This window comes from Pseudophryne corroboree, chromosome 3 (assembly GCF_028390025.1).
Source record: "Pseudophryne corroboree isolate aPseCor3 chromosome 3, aPseCor3.hap2, whole genome shotgun sequence".
Lineage (NCBI taxonomy): Eukaryota > Metazoa > Chordata > Amphibia > Anura > Myobatrachidae > Pseudophryne > Pseudophryne corroboree.
In genome coordinates this window covers 547,609,647-547,628,528 of record NC_086446.1, presented here as the reverse complement: position 1 = coordinate 547,628,528, position 18,882 = coordinate 547,609,647, and the positions used below count along the sequence as shown (strand labels likewise).

At 32.9% G+C, this 18,882-nt stretch overlaps 9 non-coding genes across 9 annotated transcripts; all 9 read right to left on the bottom strand.

The window, feature by feature from the left end:
- Nucleotides 1–1,681: 1,681 nt before the first annotated feature.
- TRNAL-UAG (transfer RNA leucine (anticodon UAG)) lies at nucleotides 1,682–1,763 on the bottom strand. Its single transcript has one exon. It is a non-coding gene; the product is annotated as a tRNA-Leu (tRNA).
- A 262-nt stretch (nucleotides 1,764–2,025) lies between these two features.
- On the bottom strand, nucleotides 2,026–2,107 carry TRNAL-AAG (transfer RNA leucine (anticodon AAG)). The gene has a single exon. It is a non-coding gene; the product is annotated as a tRNA-Leu (tRNA).
- A 3,096-nt stretch (nucleotides 2,108–5,203) lies between these two features.
- Nucleotides 5,204–5,285, bottom strand: TRNAL-AAG (transfer RNA leucine (anticodon AAG)). The gene has a single exon. It is a non-coding gene; the product is annotated as a tRNA-Leu (tRNA).
- Nucleotides 5,286–12,711: 7,426 nt separating this feature from the next.
- On the bottom strand, nucleotides 12,712–12,793 carry TRNAL-UAG (transfer RNA leucine (anticodon UAG)). Its single transcript has one exon. It is a non-coding gene; the product is annotated as a tRNA-Leu (tRNA).
- Nucleotides 12,794–13,055: 262 nt separating this feature from the next.
- On the bottom strand, nucleotides 13,056–13,137 carry TRNAL-AAG (transfer RNA leucine (anticodon AAG)). Its single transcript has one exon. It is a non-coding gene; the product is annotated as a tRNA-Leu (tRNA).
- A 1,700-nt stretch (nucleotides 13,138–14,837) lies between these two features.
- On the bottom strand, nucleotides 14,838–14,919 carry TRNAL-UAG (transfer RNA leucine (anticodon UAG)). Its single transcript has one exon. It is a non-coding gene; the product is annotated as a tRNA-Leu (tRNA).
- Nucleotides 14,920–15,180: 261 nt separating this feature from the next.
- Nucleotides 15,181–15,262, bottom strand: TRNAL-AAG (transfer RNA leucine (anticodon AAG)). The gene has a single exon. It is a non-coding gene; the product is annotated as a tRNA-Leu (tRNA).
- Nucleotides 15,263–16,962: 1,700 nt separating this feature from the next.
- Nucleotides 16,963–17,044, bottom strand: TRNAL-UAG (transfer RNA leucine (anticodon UAG)). The gene has a single exon. It is a non-coding gene; the product is annotated as a tRNA-Leu (tRNA).
- A 262-nt stretch (nucleotides 17,045–17,306) lies between these two features.
- On the bottom strand, nucleotides 17,307–17,388 carry TRNAL-AAG (transfer RNA leucine (anticodon AAG)). Its single transcript has one exon. It is a non-coding gene; the product is annotated as a tRNA-Leu (tRNA).
- Between the last annotated feature and the right edge of the window lie 1,494 nt (nucleotides 17,389–18,882).

Below are 18,882 nucleotides of genomic sequence, written 5' to 3'. Positions count from 1 at the left end.
GCTCCAAAGGTCATAGTTTATTATTTTACATATTATTTTTAAAGTTTGAGAAGACTCTTGAAATTGTGATAAACTGTTTTAAAATCTAGGACAGATGATGAACTTTTCAACCTTCCAATATTTTACTTTAGCAACTTAGTGGCCTTAGACCGCTCGGCCATGGTACCACATGGACACTCTTAGCTCACAGATCTGGGTCATATAGCTCAGGTTACAGTAAAAACATTTTTTTAAATAAATATTTAAAAAGAAGTGTAATGCAAAAAGTGTTTAAATTATGTACAAAACGTTTTGGAAGGTTAAAAAAGTACATAAATTGACATAAAATATCAATGAGAAAGGATATTTTTATTATTCATTTGCTGTTTAGTAGAGAAAAAACACTTTGACATCAATTACTTATTTTTTCTCAGGGAAAATAATTATGGCAGCAGTAGGTTTTGAACCAATTCCTCCAAAGAATCTGGAACTTTAATCCAGCACCTTAGACACTGCTGATTTTTAGCTAATGAATCTGGATCATATTGATCAGATGTTGAGGAGAAAGGACTTTATTATTATTGATTTTCTTATTAGTGGAGAAAAACACATTGCCATCACTGACTGACATTTTCATAGTAAAATCATTATGGAAGCAGTGGGATTCAGACCCACGCCTCCAGAGAGACTGGAACCTAAATCCAGTGCCTTAGACCACTCGCCCTTGCTACCCCATGGATACTTTTGACTCAAAGCTCAGAGTTCTGGATCATATAGTTAAGATTACAAGAAAAAATTGTGTAGTTATAAATCAATACTTGAAAAGAAGTGTCATGTTAAAAGTGTTTAAAAAATTTAAAAAAGGTACAAAATTAGCAGACAATATTAATTAGAAAGGATTTTTTATTATTGACTTGCTGTTTAGTGGAGAAAAACACTTTGAAATCAATGACAGTCGTTTTATCTTGAAAATAATTATGACAGCAGTGTAATTTGAACCCATGCCTCCAAACAGACTGGAGCCTTAATGCAGCATCTTAGACCGCTCAGCCACATTTCTACCTTGACTCCATAGCTTATAGTTTATAATTTTACATATTATTTTTACATTTTGAGAAGACTCTTGAAATTATGATACACTGTTTTAAAATCTAGGGCAGATGATGAACTTTTTAACCTACCAATATTTTATTTTAGCAGCTTAGTGGCCTTAGACCGCTCGGCCATGGTACCAAATGAACACTCTTAGCTCACAGATCTGGGCCATATAGCACAGATTACAGTACAAACATTTTTTTTTTGTTTTAAATAAATACTTAAAAAGAAGTGTCATACCAAAAGTGTTTAAGTTATGTACAAAATGTTTTGGAAGGTTAAAAAAGTACATCAATTGACATAAAATATTAATGAGAAAGGATTTTTTTATTATCCATTTGCTGTTTAGTAAAGAAAAACACTTTGACATCAATGACTTATTTTTTCTTAGGAAAAATAATTATGGCGGCAGTAGGTTTTGATCCAAAGCCTCCAAAGAAACTGGAACCTTAATCCAGCACCTTAGACACTGCTGATTTTTAGCTCGTGCATCTGGATCATATCAATCAGCTATTGAGGAGAAAAGTCTTTATTATTATTGTTTTTCTTATTAGTGGAGAAAAACATTTTGTTTTCACTGACTGATGTTTTCATAGTAAAATCATTATGGCAGCAGTGGGATTTGAACCCACGCCTCCAGAGAGCCTGGAGCCTAAATCCAGCACCTTAGACAGCTCGGCCATGCTACCACATGGACCTGTCTGACTGAATGCTCACAGTTCTGGATCATACAGTTGAGATTACAGGAAAAAAATGTGTTGTTTTAAATCAATACTTGAAAATAAGTCTCATGTTACAAGTATTTAAAATACAAAAAGTTAAGGAAGCATAAAAAAGGTACAAAATTAGTAGACAATATTAATGAGTAAGGATTTTTTATTATTGATTTGCTGTTTAGTAGAGTAAAACAGTTTGACATCAAGAAATGTCATTTTCTCTTGAAAATAATTATGGCAGCAGTGGGATTTGAACCCACGCCTCCAAAGAGACTGGAGCCTTAATCCAGCGCCTTAGACCGCTCGGCCATGCTACCACATATCTATCTTGGCTCCAAAGGTCATAGTTTATTATTTTACATATTATTTTTAAAGTTTGAGTAGACTCTTGAAATTGTGATAAACTGTTTTAAAATCTAGGACAGATGATGAACTTTTCAACCTTCCAATATTTTACTTTAGCAACTTAGTGGCCTTAGACCGCTCGGCCATGGTACCACATGGACACTCTTAGCTCACATATCTGGGTCATATAGCTCAGGTTACAGTAAAATCATTTTTTTAAATCAATATTTAAAAAGAAGTGTAATGCAAAAAGTGTTTAAATTATGTACAAAACGTTTTGGAAGGTTAAAAAAAGTACATAAATTGACATAAAATATCAATGAGAAAGGATATTTTTATTATTCATTTGCTGTTTAGTAGAGAAAAAACACTTTGACATCAATTACTTATTTTTTCTCAGGGAAAATAATTATGGCGGCAGTAGGTTTTGAACCAATTCCTCCAAAGAATCTGGAACTTTAATCCAGCACCTTAGACACTGCTGATTTTTAGCTAATGCATCTGGATCATATTGATCAGATGTTGAGGAGAAAGGACTTTATTATTATTGATTTTCTTATTAGTGGAGAAAAACACATTGCCATCACTGACTGACATTTTCATAGTAAAATCATTATGGAAGCAGTGGGATTCAGACCCACACCTCCAGAGAGACTGGAACCTAAATCTAGTGCCTTAGACCACTCGCCCTTGCTACCCCATGGATACTTTTGACTCAAAGCTCAGAGTTCTGGATCATATAGTTAAGATTACAAGAAAAAATTGTGTAGTTATAAATCAATACTTGAAAAGAAGTGTCATGTTAAAAGTGTTTAAAATACAAAAATTTAAAAAAGGTACAAAATTAGCAGACAATATTAATTAGAAAGGATTTTTTATTATTGACTTGCTGTTTAGTGGAGAAAAACACTTTGACATCAATGACAGTCGTTTTATCTTGAAAATAATTATGACAGCAGTGGAATTTGAACCCATGCCTCCAAACAGACTGGAGCCTTAATGCAGCATCTTAGACCGCTCAGCCACATTTCTACCTTGACTCCATAGCTCATAGTTTATAATTTTACATATTATTTTTACATTTTGAGAAGACTCTTGAAATTATGATAAACTGTTTTAAAATCTAGGGCAGATGATGAACTTTTTAACCTACCAATATTTTATTTTAGCAGCTTAGTGGCCTTAGACCGCTCGGCCATGGTACCAAATGAACACTCTTAGCTCACAGATCTGGGCCATATAGCACAGATTACAGTACAAACATTTTTTTTGTTTTAAATAAATACTTAAAAAGAAGTGTCATACCAAAAGTGTTTAAGTTATGTACAAAATGTTTTGGAAGGTTAAAAAAGTACATCAATTGACATAAAATATTAATGAGAAAGGATTTTTTTATTATTCATTTGCTGTTTAGTAGAGAAAAAACACTTTGACATCAATTACTTATTTTTTCTCAGGGAAAATAATTATGGCGGCAGTAGGTTTTGAACCAATTCCTCCAAAGAATCTGGAACTTTAATGCAGCACCTTAGACACTGCTGATTTTTAGCTAATGCATCTGGATCATATTGATCAGATGTTGAGGAGAAAGGACTTTATTATTATTGATTTTCTTATTAGTGGAGAAAAACACATTGCTATCACTGACTGACATTTACATAGTAAAATCATTATGGAAGCAGTGGGATTCAGACCCACGCCTCCAGAGAGACTGGAACCTAAATCCAGTGCCTTAGACCGCTCACCCTTGCTACCCCATGGATACTTTTGACTCAAAGCTCAGAGTTCTGGATCATATAGTTAAGATTACAAGAAAAAATTGTGTAGTTATAAATCAATACTTGAAAAGAAGTGTCATGTTAAAAGTGTTTAAAAAATTTAAAAAAGGTACAAAATTAGCAGACAATATTAATTAGAAAGGATTTTTTATTATTGACTTGCTGTTTAGTGGAGAAAAACACTTTGACATCAATGACAGTCGTTTTATCTTGAAAATAATTATGACAGCAGTGTAATTTGAACCCATGCCTCCAAACAGACTGGAGCCTTAATGCAGCATCTTAGACCGATCAGCCACATTTCTACCTTGACTCCATAGCTCATAGTTTATAATTTTACATATTATTTTTACATTTTGAGAAGACTCTTGAAATTATGATACACTGTTTTAAAATCTAGGGCAGATGATGAACTTTTTAACCTACCAATATTTTATTTTAGCAGCTTAGTGGCCTTAGACCGCTCGGCCATGGTACCAAATGAACACTCTTAGCTCACAGATCTGGGCCATATAGCACAGATTACAGTAAAAACATTTTTTTTTGTTTTAAATAAATACTTAAAAAGAAGGGTCATACCAAAAGTGTTTAAGTTATGTACAAAATGTTTTGGAAGGATAAAAAAGTACATCAATTGACATAAAATATTAATGAGAAAGGATTTTTTTATTATTCATTTGCTGTTTAGTAAAGAAAAACACTTTGACATCAATGACTTATTTTTTCTTAGGAAAAATAATTATGGCAGCAGTAGGTTTTGATCCAAAGCCTCCAAAGAAACTGGAACCTTAATCCAGCGCCTTAGACACTGCTGATTTTTAGCTCATGCATCTGGATCATATCAATCAGCTATTGAGGAGAAAAGTCTTTATTATTATTGTTTTTCTTATTAGTGGAGAAAAACATTTTGTCATCACTGACTGATGTTTTCATAGTAAAATCATTATAGCAGCAGTGGGATTTGAACCCACGCCTCCAGAGAGACAGGAGCCTAAATCCAGCGCCTTAGACCGCTCGGCCAAGCTACCTCATGGACCTGTTTGACTGAATGCTCACAGTTCTGGATCATACAGTTGAGATTACAGGAAAAAAATGTGTTGTTTTAAATCAATACTTGAAAAGAAGTGTCATGTTACAAGTATTTAAAATACAAAAAGTTAAGGAAGCATAAAAAAGGTACAAAATTAGTAGACAATATTAATGAGTAAGGATTTTTTATTATTGATTTGCTGTTTAGTAGAGTAAAACAGTTTGACATCAATAAATGTCATTTTCTCTTAAAAATAATTATGGCAGCAGTGGGATTTGAACCCACGCCTCCAAAGAGACTGGAGCCTTAATCCAGCGCCTTAGAACGCTCGGCCATGCTACCACATATCTATTTTGGCTCCAAAGGTCATAGTTTATTATTTTACATATTATTTTTAAAGTTTGAGAAGACTCTTGAAATTGTGATAAACTGTTTTAAAATCTAGGACAGATGATGAACTTTTCAACCTTCCAATATTTTACTTTAGCAACTTAGTGGCCTTAGACCGCTCGGCCATGGTACCACATGGACACTCTTAGCTCACAGATCTGGGTCATGTAGCTCAGGTTACAGTAAAAACATTTTTTTAAATAAATATTTAAAAAGAAGTGTAATGCAAAAAGTGTTTAAATTATGTACAAAACGTTTTGGAAGGTTAAAAAAAGTACATAAATTGACATAAAATATCAATGAGAAAGGATATTTTTATTATTCATTTGCTGTTTAGTAGAGAAAAAACACTTTGACATCAATTACTTATTTTTTCTCAGGGAAAATAATTATGGCGGCAGTAGGTTTTGAACCAATTCCTCCAAAGAATCTGGAACTTTAATCCAGCACCTTAGACACTGCTGATTTTTAGCTAATGCATCTGGATCATATTGATCAGATGTTGAGGAGAAAGGACTTTATTATTATTGATTTTCTTATTAGTGGAGAAAAACACATTGCCATCACTGACTGACATTTTCATAGTAAAATCATTATGGAAGCAGTGGGATTCAGACCCACACCTCCAGAGAGACTGGAACCTAAATCTAGTGCCTTAGACCACTCGCCCTTGCTACCCCATGGATACTTTTGACTCAAAGCTCAGAGTTCTGGATCATATAGTTAAGATTACAAGAAAAAATTGTGTAGTTATAAATCAATACTTGAAAAGAAGTGTCATGTTAAAAGTGTTTAAAATACAAAAATTTAAAAAAGGTACAAAATTAGCAGACAATATTAATTAGAAAGGATTTTTTATTATTGACTTACTGTTTAGTGGAGAAAAACACTTTGACATCAATGACAGTCGTTTTATCTTGAAAATAATTATGACAGCAGTGGAATTTGAACCCATGCCTCCAAACAGACTGGAGCCTTAATGCAGCATCTTAGACCGCTCAGCCACATTTCTACCTTGACTCCATAGCTCATAGTTTATAATTTTACATATTATTTTTACATTTTGAGAAGACTCTTGAAATTATGATAAACTGTTTTAAAATCTAGGGCAGATGATGAACTTTTTAACCTACCAATATTTTATTTTAGCAGCTTAGTGGCCTTAGACCGCTCGGCCATGGTACCAAATGAACACTCTTAGCTCACAGATCTGGGCCATATAGCACAGATTACAGTACAAACATTTTTTTTGTTTTAAATAAATACTTAAAAAGAAGTGTCATACCAAAAGTGTTTAAGTTATGTACAAAATGTTTTGGAAGGTTAAAAAAGTACATCAATTGACATAAAATATTAATGAGAAAGGATTTTTTTATTATTCATTTGCTGTTTAGTAGAGAAAAAACACTTTGACATCAATTACTTATTTTTTCTCAGGGAAAATAATTATGGCGGCAGTAGGTTTTGAACCAATTCCTCCAAAGAATCTGGAACTTTAATGCAGCACCTTAGACACTGCTGATTTTTAGCTAATGCATCTGGATCATATTGATCAGATGTTGAGGAGAAAGGACTTTATTATTATTGATTTTCTTATTAGTGGAGAAAAACACATTGCTATCACTGACTGACATTTACATAGTAAAATCATTATGGAAGCAGTGGGATTCAGACCCACGCCTCCAGAGAGACTGAAACCTAAATCCAGTGCCTTAGACCGCTCACCCTTGCTACCCCATGGATACTTTTGACTCAAAGCTCAGAGTTCTGGATCATATAGTTAAGATTACAAGAAAAAATTGTGTAGTTATAAATCAATACTTGAAAAGAAGTGTCATGTTCAAAGTGTTTAAAATACAAAAATTTAAAAAAGGTACAAAATTAGCAGACAATATTAATTAGAAAGGATTTTTTATTATTGACTTGCTGTTTAGTGGAGAAAAACACTTTGACATCAATGACAGTCGTTTTATCTTGAAAATAATTATGACAGCAGTGGAATTTGAACCCATGCCTCCAAACAGACTGGAGCCTTAATGCAGCATCTTAGACCGCTCAGCCACATTTCTACCTTGACTCCATAGCTCATAGTTTATAATTTTACATATTATTTTTACATTTTGAGAAGACTCTTGAAATTATGATACACTGTTTTAAAATCTAGGGCAGATGATGAACTTTTTAACCTACCAATATTTTATTTTAGCAGCTTAGTGGCCTTAGACCGCTCGGCCATGGTACCAAATGAACACTCTTAGCTCACAGATCTGGGCCATATAGCACAGATTACAGTACAAACATTTTTTTTTGTTTTAAATAAATACTTAAAAAGAAGTGTCATACCAAAAGTGTTTAAGTTATGTACAAAATGTTTTGGAAGGTTAAAAAAGTACATCAATTGACATAAAATATTAATGAGAAAGGATTTTTTTATTATCCATTTGCTGTTTAGTAAAGAAAAACACTTTGACATCAATGACTTATTTTTTCTTAGGAAAAATAAATTATGGCGGCAGTAGGTTTTGATCCAAAGCCTCCAAAGATTCAATATTTAAAAAGAAGTGTAATGCAAAAAGTGTTTAAATTATGAACAAAACGTTTTGGAAGGTTAAAAAAAGTACATAAATTGACATAAAATATCAATGAGAAAGGATATTTTTATTATTCATTTGCTGTTTAGTAGAGAAAAAACACTTTGACATCAATTACTTATTTTTCTCAGGGAAAATAATTATGGCGGCAGTAGGTTTTGAACCAATTCCTCCAAAGAATCTGGAACTTTAATCCAGCACCTTAGACACTGCTGATTTTTAGCTAATGCATCTGGATCATATTGATCAGATGTTGAGGAGAAAGGACTTTATTATTATTGATTTTCTTATTAGTGGAGAAAAACACATTGCCATCACTGACTGACATTTTCATAGTAAAATCATTATGGAAGCAGTGGGATTCAGACCCACACCTCCAGAGAGACTGGAACCTAAATCCAGTGCCTTAGACCACTCGCCCTTGCTACCCCATGGATACTTTTGACTCAAAGCTCAGAGTTCTGGATCATATAGTTAAGATTACAAGAAAAAATTGTGTAGTTATAAATCAATACTTGAAAAGAAGTGTCATGTTAAAAGTGTTTAAAATACAAAAATTTAAAAAAGGTACAAAATTAGCAGACAATATTAATTAGAAAGGATTTTTTATTATTGACTTGCTGTTTAGTGGAGAAAAACACTTTGACATCAATGACAGTCGTTTTATCTTGAAAATAATTATGACAGCAGTGGAATTTGAACCCATGCCTCCAAACAGACTGGAGCCTTAATGCAGCATCTTAGACCGCTCAGCCACATTTCTACCTTGACTCCATAGCTCATAGTTTATAATTTTACATATTATTTTTACATTTTGAGAAGACTCTTGAAATTATGATAAACTGTTTTAAAATCTAGGGCAGATGATGAACTTTTTAACCTACCAATATTTTATTTTAGCAGCTTAGTGGCCTTAGACCGCTCGGCCATGGTACTAAATGAACACTCTTAGCTCACAGATCTGGGCCATATAGCACAGATTACAGTACAAACATTTTTTTTTGTTTTAAATAAATACTTAAAAAGAAGTGTCATACCAAAAGTGTTTAAGTTATGTACAAAATGTTTTGGAAGGTTAAAAAAGTACATCAATTGACATAAAATATTAATGAGAAAGGATTTTTTTATTATTCATTTGCTGTTTAGTAGAGAAAAAACACTTTGACATCAATTACTTATTTTTTCTCAGGGAAAATAATTATGGCGGCAGTAGGTTTTGAACCAATTCCTCCAAAGAATCTGGAACTTTAATGCAGCACCTTAGATACTGCTGATTTTTAGCTAATGCATCTGGATCATATTGATCAGATGTTGAGGAGAAAGGACTTTATTATTATTGATTTTCTTATTAGTGGAGAAAAACACATTGCTATCACTGACTGACATTTTCATAGTAAAATCATTATGGAAGCAGTGGGATTCAGACCCACGCTTCCAGAGAGACTGGAACCTAAATCCAGTGCCTTAGACCGCTCACCCTTGCTACCCCATGGATACTTTTGACTCAAAGCTCAGAGTTCTGGATCATATAGTTAAGATTACAAGAAAAAATTGTGTAGTTATAAATCAATACTTGAAAAGAAGTGTCATGTTAAAAGTGTTTAAAAAATTTAAAAAAGGTACAAAATTAGCAGACAATATTAATTAGAAAGGATTTTTTATTATTGACTTGCTGTTTAGTGGAGAAAAACACTTTGACATCAATGACAGTCGTTTTATCTTGAAAATAATTATGACAGCAGTGTAATTTGAACCCATGCCTCCAAACAGACTGGAGCCTTAATGCAGCATCTTAGACCGATCAGCCACATTTCTACCTTGACTCCATAGCTCATAGTTTATAATTTTACATATTATTTTTACATTTTGAGAAGACTCTTGAAATTATGATACACTGTTTTAAAATCTAGGGCAGATGATGAACTTTTTAACCTACCAATATTTTATTTTAGCAGCTTAGTGGCCTTAGACCGCTCGGCCATGGTACCAAATGAACACTCTTAGCTCACAGATCTGGGCCATATAGCACAGATAACAGTACAAACATTTTTTTTGTTTTAAATAAATACTTAAAAAGAAGTGTCATACCAAAAGTGTTTAAGTTATGTACAAAATGTTTTGGAAGGTTAAAAAAGTACATCAATTGACATAAAATATTAATGAGAAAGGATTTTTTTATTATTCATTTGCTGTTTAGTAAAGAAAAACACTTTGACATCAATTACTTATTTTTTCTTAGGAAAAATAATTATGGCGGCAGTAGGTTTTGATCCAAAGCCTCCAAAGATTCAATATTTAAAAAGAAGTGTAATGCAAAAAGTGTTTAAATTATGAACAAAACGTTTTGGAAGGTTAAAAAAAGTACATAAATTGACATAAAATATCAATGAGAAAGGATATTTTTATTATTCATTTGCTGTTTAGTAGAGAAAAAACACTTTGACATCAATTACTTATTTTTCTCAGGGAAAATAATTATGGCGGCAGTAGGTTTTGAACCAATTCCTCCAAAGAATCTGGAACTTTAATCCAGCACCTTAGACACTGCTGATTTTTAGCTAATGCATCTGGATCATATTGATCAGATGTTGAGGAGAAAGGACTTTATTATTATTGATTTTCTTATTAGTGGAGAAAAACACATTGCCATCACTGACTGACATTTTCATAGTAAAATCATTATGGAAGCAGTGGGATTCAGACCCACACCTCCAGAGAGACTGGAACCTAAATCCAGTGCCTTAGACCACTCGCCCTTGCTACCCCATGGATACTTTTGACTCAAAGCTCAGAGTTCTGGATCATATAGTTAAGATTACAAGAAAAAATTGTGTAGTTATAAATCAATACTTGAAAAGAAGTGTCATGTTAAAAGTGTTTAAAATACAAAAATTTAAAAAAGGTACAAAATTAGCAGACAATATTAATTAGAAAGGATTTTTTATTATTGACTTGCTGTTTAGTGGAGAAAAACACTTTGACATCAATGACAGTCGTTTTATCTTGAAAATAATTATGACAGCAGTGGAATTTGAACCCATGCCTCCAAACAGACTGGAGCCTTAATGCAGCATCTTAGACCGCTCAGCCACATTTCTACCTTGACTCCATAGCTCATAGTTTATAATTTTACATATTATTTTTACATTTTGAGAAGACTCTTGAAATTATGATAAACTGTTTTAAAATCTAGGGCAGATGATGAACTTTTTAACCTACCAATATTTTATTTTAGCAGCTTAGTGGCCTTAGACCGCTCGGCCATGGTACTAAATGAACACTCTTAGCTCACAGATCTGGGCCATATAGCACAGATTACAGTACAAACATTTTTTTTGTTTTAAATAAATACTTAAAAAGAAGTGTCATACCAAAAGTGTTTAAGTTATGTACAAAATGTTTTGGAAGGTTAAAAAAGTACATCAATTGACATAAAATATTAATGAGAAAGGATTTTTTTATTATTCATTTGCTGTTTAGTAGAGAAAAAACACTTTGACATCAATTACTTATTTTTTCTCAGGGAAAATAATTATGGCGGCAGTAGGTTTTGAACCAATTCCTCCAAAGAATCTGGAACTTTAATGCAGCACCTTAGATACTGCTGATTTTTAGCTAATGCATCTGGATCATATTGATCAGATGTTGAGGAGAAAGGACTTTATTATTATTGATTTTCTTATTAGTGGAGAAAAACACATTGCCATCACTGACTGACATTTTCATAGTAAAATCATTATGGAAGCAGTGGGATTCAGACCCACACCTCCAGAGAGACTGGAACCTAAATCCAGTGCCTTAGACCACTCGCCCTTGCTACCCCATGGATACTTTTGACTCAAAGCTCAGAGTTCTGGATCATATAGTTAAGATTACAAGAAAAAATTGTGTAGTTATAAATCAATACTTGAAAAGAAGTGTCATGTTAAAAGTGTTTAAAAAATTTAAAAAAGGTACAAAATTAGCAGACAATATTAATTAGAAAGGATTTTTTATTATTGACTTGCTGTTTAGTGGAGAAAAACACTTTGACATCAATGACAGTCGTTTTATCTTGAAAATAATTATGACAGCAGTGTAATTTGAACCCATGCCTCCAAACAGACTGGAGCCTTAATGCAGCATCTTAGACCGATCAGCCACATTTCTACCTTGACTCCATAGCTCATAGTTTATAATTTTACATATTATTTTTACATTTTGAGAAGACTCTTGAAATTATGATACACTGTTTTAAAATCTAGGGCAGATGATGAACTTTTTAACCTACCAATATTTTATTTTAGCAGCTTAGTGGCCTTAGACCGCTCGGCCATGGTACCAAATGAACACTCTTAGCTCACAGATCTGGGCCATATAGCACAGATAACAGTACAAACATTTTTTTTGTTTTAAATAAATACTTAAAAAGAAGTGTCATACCAAAAGTGTTTAAGTTATGTACAAAATGTTTTGGAAGGTTAAAAAAGTACATCAATTGACATAAAATATTAATGAGAAAGGATTTTTTTATTATTCATTTGCTGTTTAGTAAAGAAAAACACTTTGACATCAATTACTTATTTTTTCTTAGGAAAAATAATTATGGCGGCAGTAGGTTTTGATCCAAAGCCTCCAAAGAAACTGGAACCTTAATCCAGCACCTTAGACACTGCTGATTTTTAGCTCATGCATCTGGATCATATCAATCAGCTATTGAGGAGAAAAGTCTTTATTATTATTGTTTTTCTTATTAGTGGAGAAAAACATTTTGTCATCACTGACATATTTTCATAGTAAAATCATTATGGCAGCAGTGGGTTTTGAACCCACACCTCCAGAGAGACTGGAGCCTAAATCCAGCACCTTAGACCGCTCGGCCATGCTACCACATGGACCTGTTTGACCGAATGCTCACAGTTCTGGATCATACAGTTGAGATTACAGGGAAAAAATGTGTTGTTTTAAATCAATACTTGAAAAGAAGTCTCATGTTACAAGTATTTAAAATACAAAAAGTTAAGGAAGCATAAAAAAGGTACAAAATTAGTAGACAATATTAATGAGTAAGGATTTTTTATTATTGATTTGCTGTTTAGTAGAGTAAAACAGTTTGACATCAATAAATGTCATTTTCTCTTGAAAATAATTATGGCAGCAGTGGGATTTGAACCCACGCCTCCAAAGAGACCGGAGCCTTAATCCAGCGCCTTAGACCGCTCGGCCATGCTACCACATATCTATTTTGGCTCCAAAGGTCATAGTTTATTATTTTACATATTATTTTTAAAGTTTGAGAAGACTCTTGAAATTGTGATAAACTGTTTTAAAATCTAGGACAGATGATGAACTTTTCAACCTTCCATAATTTTACTTTAGCAACTTAGTGGCCTTAGACCGCTCGACCATGGTACCACATGGACACTCTTAGCTCACAGATCTGGGTCATATAACTCAGGTTACAGTAAAAACATTTTTTTAAATCAATATTTAAAAAGAAGTGTAATGCAAAAAGTGTTTAAATTATGTACAAAACGTTTTGGAAGGTTAAAAAAGTACATAAATTGACATAAAATATCAATGAGAAAGGATATTTTTATTATTCATTTGCTGTTTAGTAGAGAAAAAACACTTTGACATCAATTACTTATTTTTTCTCAGGGAAAATAATTATGGCGGCAGTAGGTTTTGAACCAATTCCTCCAAAGAATCTGGAACTTTAATGCAGCACCTTAGACACTGCTGATTTTTAGCTAATGCATCTGGATCATATTGATCAGATGTTGAGGAGAAAGGACTTTATTATTATTGATTTTCTTATTAGTGGAGAAAAACACATTGCTATCACTGACTGACATTTTCATAGTAAAATCATTATGGAAGCAGTGGGATTCAGACCCACGCCTCCAGAGAGACTGGAACCTAAATCCAGTGCCTTAGACCGCTCACCCTTGCTACCCCATGGATACTTTTGACTCAAAGCTCAGAGTTCTGGATCATATAGTTAAGATTACAAGAAAAAATTGTGTAGTTATAAATCAATACTTGAAAAGAAGTGTCATGTTAAAAGTGTTTAAAATACAAAAATTTAAAAAAGGTACAAAATTAGCAGACAATATTAATTAGAAAGGATTTTTTATTATTGACTTGCTGTTTAGTGGAGAAAAACACTTTGACATCAATGACAGTCGTTTTATCTTGAAAATAATTATGACAGCAGTGGAATTTGAACCCATGCCTCCAAACAGACTGGAGCCTTAATGCAGCATCTTAGACCGCTCAGCCACATTTCTACCTTGACTCCATAGCTCATAGTTTATAATTTTATATATTATTTTTACATTTTGAGAAGACTCTTGAAATTATGATACACTGTTTTAAAATCTAGGGCAGATGATGAACTTTTTAACCTACCAATATTTTATTTTAGCTGCTTAGTGGCCTTAGACCGCTCGGCCATGGTACCAAATGAACACTCTTAGCTCACAGATCTGGGCCATATAGCACAGATTACAGTACAAACATTTTTTTTTGTTTTAAATAAATACTTAAAAAGAAGTGTCATACCAAAAGTGTTTAAGTTATGTACAAAATGTTTTTGAAGGTTAAAAAAGTACATCAATTGACATAAAATATTAATGAGAAAGGATTTTTTTATTATCCATTTGCTGTTTAGTAAAGAAAAACACTTTGACATCAATTACTTATTTTTTCTTAGGAAAAATAATTATGGCGGCAGTAGGTTTTGATCCAAAGCCTCCAAAGAAACTGGAACCTTAATCCAGCGCCTTAGACACTGCTGATTTTTAGCTCATGCATCTGGATCATATCAATCAGCTATTGAGGAGAAAAGTCTTTATTATTATTGTTTTTCTTATTAGTGGAGAAAAACATTTTGTCATCACTGACTGATGTTTTCATAGTAAAATCATTATGGCAGCAGTGGGATTTGAACCCACGCCTCCAGAGAGACTGGAGCCTAAATCCAGCACCTTAGACCGCTCGGCCATGCTACCACATGGACCTGTTTGACTGAATGCTCACAGTTCTGGATCATACAGTTGAGATTACAGGAAAAAATGTGTTGTTTTAAATCAATACTTGAAAAGAAGTGTCATGTTACAAGTATTTAAAATACAAAAAGTTAAGGAAGCATAAAAAAGGTACAAAATTAGTAGACAATATTAATGAGTAAGGATTTTTTATTATTGATTTGCTGTTTAGTAGAGTAAAACAGTTTGACATCAAGAAAAGTCATTTTCTCTTGAAAATAATTATGGCAGCAGTGGGATTTGAACCCACGCCTCCAAAGAGACTGGAGCCTTAATCCAGCACCTTAGACCGCTCAGCAATGCTACCACATATCTATTTTGGCTCCAAAGGTCATAGTTTATTATTTTACATATTATTTTTAAAGTTTGAGAAGACTCTTGAAATTGTGATAAACTGTTTTAAAATCTAGGACAGATGATGAACTTTTCAACCTTCCAATATTTTACTTTAGCAACTTAGTGGCCTTAGACCGCTCGGCCATGGTACCACATGGACACTCTTAGCTCACAGATCTGGGTCATGTAGCTCAGGTTACAGTAAAAACATTTTTTTTAAATCAATATTTAAAAAGAAGTGTAATGCAAAAAGTGTTTAAATTATGTACAAAACGTTTTGGAAGGTTAAAAAAGTACATAAATTGACATAAAATATCAATGAGAAAGGATATTTTTATTATTCATTTGCTGTTTAGTAGAGAAAAAACACTTTGACATCAATGACTTATTTTTTCTCAGGGAAAATAATTATGGCAGCAGTAGGTTTTGAACCAATTCCTCCAAAGAATCTGGAACTTTTATCCAGCACCTTAGACACTGCTGATTTTTAGCTAATGCATCTGGATCATATTGATCAGATGTTGAGGAGAAAGGACTTTATTATTATTGATTTTCTTATTAGTGGAGAAAAACACATTGCCATCACTGACTGACATTTTCATAGTAAAATCATTATGGAAGCAGTGGGATTCAGACCCATGCCTCCAGAGAGACTGGAACCTAAATCCAGTGCCTTAGACCACTCGCCCTTGCTACCCCATGGATACTTTTGACTCAAAGCTCAGAGTTATGGATCATATAGTTAAGATTACAAGAAAAAATTGTGTAGTTATAAATCAATACTTGAAAAGAAGTGTCATGTTAAAAGTGTTTAAAATACAAAAATTTTAAAAAGGTACAAAATTAGCAGACAATATTAATTAGAAAGGATTTTTTATTATTGACTTGCTGTTTAGTGGAGAAAAACACTTTGACATCAATGACAGTCGTTTTATCTTGAAAATAATTATGACAGCAGTGGAATTTGAACCCATGCCTCCAAACAGACTGGAGCCTTAATGCAGCATCTTAGACCGCTCAGCCACATTTCTACCTTGACTCCATAGCTCATAGTTTATAATTTTACATATTATTTTTACATTTTGAGAAGACTCTTGAAATTATGATAAACTGTTTTAAAATCTAGGGCAGATGATGAACTTTTTAACCTACCAATATTTTATTTTAGCAGCTTAGTGGCCTTAGACCGCTCGGCCATGGTACCAAATGAACACTCTTAGCTCACAGATCTGGGCCATATAGCACAGATTACAGTACAAACATTTTTTTTTGTTTTAAATAAATTCTTAAAAAGAAGTGTCATACCAAAAGTGTTTAAGTTATGTACAAAATGTTTTGGAAGGTTAAAAAAGTACATCAATTGACATAAAATATTAATGAGAAAGGATTTTTTTATTATTCATTTGCTGTTTAGTAAAGAAAAACACTTTGACATCAATGACTTTTTTTTCTTAGGAAAAATAATTATGGCGGCAGTAGGTTTTGATCCAAAGCCTCCAAAGAAACTGGAACCTTAATCCAGCACCTTAGACACTGCTGATTTTTAGCTCATGCATCTGGATCATATCAATCAGCTATTGAGGAGAAAAGTCTTTATTATTATTGTTTTTCTTATTAGTGGAGAAAAACATTTTGTCATCACTGACTGATGTTTTCATAGTAAAATCATTATGGCAGCAGTGGGATTTGAACCCACGCCTCCAGAGAGACTGGAGCCTAAATCCAGCGCCTTAGACCGCTCGGCCATGCTACCACATGGACCTGTTTGACCGAATGCTCACAGTTCTGGATCATACAGTTGAGATTACAGGGAAAAAATGTGTTGTTTTAAATCAATACTTGAAAAGAAGTGTCATGTTACAAGTATTTAAAATACAAAAAGTTAAGGAAGCATAAAAAAGGTACAAAATTAGTAGACAATATTAATGAGTAAGGATTTTTTATTATTGATTTGCTGTTTAGTAGAGTAAAACAGTTTGACATCAATAAATGTCATTTTCTCTTGAAAAGAATTATGGCAGCAGTGGGATTTGAACCCACGCCTCCAAAGAGACTGGAGCCTTAATCCAGCACCTTAGACCGCTCGGCCATGCTACCAAATATCTGTTTTGACTCCAAAGGTCATAGTTTATTATTTTACATATTATTTTTAAAGTTTGAGAAGACTCTTGAAATTGTGATAAACTGTTTTAAAATCTAGGACAGATGAACTTTTCAACCTTCCAATATTTTACTTTAGCAACTTAGTGGCCTTAGACCGCTCGACCATGGTACCACATGGACACTCTTAGCTCACAGATCTGGGTCATATAGCTCAGGTTACAGTAAAAACATTTTTTTAAATCAATATTTAAAAAGAAGTGTAATGCAAAAAGTGTTTAAATTATGTACAAAACGTTTTGGAAGGTTAAAAAAGTACATAAATTGACATACAATATTAATGAGAAAGGATATTTTTATTATTCATTTGCTGTTTAGTAGAGAAAAAACACTTTGACATCAATTACTTATTTTTTCTCAGGGAAAATAATTATGGCGGCAGTAGGTTTTGAACCAATTCCTCGAAAGAATCTGGAACTTTAATCCAGCACCTTAGACACTGCTGATTTTTAGCTAATGCATCTGGATCATATTGATCAGATGTTGAGGAGAAAGGACTTTATTATTATTGATTTTCTTATTAGTGGAGAAAAACACATTGCCATCACTGACTGACATTTTCATAGTAAAAGCATTATGGAAGCAGTGGGATTCAGACCCACGCCTCCAGAGAGACTGGAACCTAAATCCAGTGCCTTAGACCGCTCGCCCTTGCTACCCCATGGATACTTTTGACTCAAAGCTCAGAGTTCTGGATCCTATAGTTAAGATTACAAGAAAAAATTGTGTAGTTATAAATCAATACTTGAAAAGAAGTGTCATGTTAAAAGTGTTTAAAATACAAAAATTTAAAAAAGGTACAAAATTAGCAGACAATATTAATTAGAAAGGATTTTTTGTTATTGACTTGCTGTTTAGTGGAGAAAAACACTTTGACATCAATGACAGTCGTTTTATCTTGAAAATAATTATGACAGCAGTTTAATTTGAACCCATGCCTCCAAACAGACTGGAGTCTTAATGCAGCATCTTAGACCGCTCAGACACATTTCTACCTTGACTCCATAGCTCATAGTTTATAATTTTACATATTATTTTTACATTTTGAGAAGACTCTTGAAATTATGATAAACTGTTTTAAAATCTAGGGCAGATGATGAACTTTTTAACCTACCAATATTTTATTTTAGCAGCTTAGTGGCCTTAGACCGCTCGGCCATGGTACCAAATGAACACTCTTAGCTCACAGATCTGGGCCATATAGCACAGATTACAGTACAAACATTTTTTCTTTGTTTTAAATAAATACTTAAAAAGAAGTGTCATACCAAAAGTGTTTAAGTTATGTACAAAATGTTTTGGAAGGATAAAAAAGTACATCAATTGACATAAAATATTAATGAGAAAGGATTTTTTTATTATTCATTTGCTGTTTAGTAAAGAAAAACACTTTGACATCAATGACTTATTTTTTCTTAGGAAAAATAATTA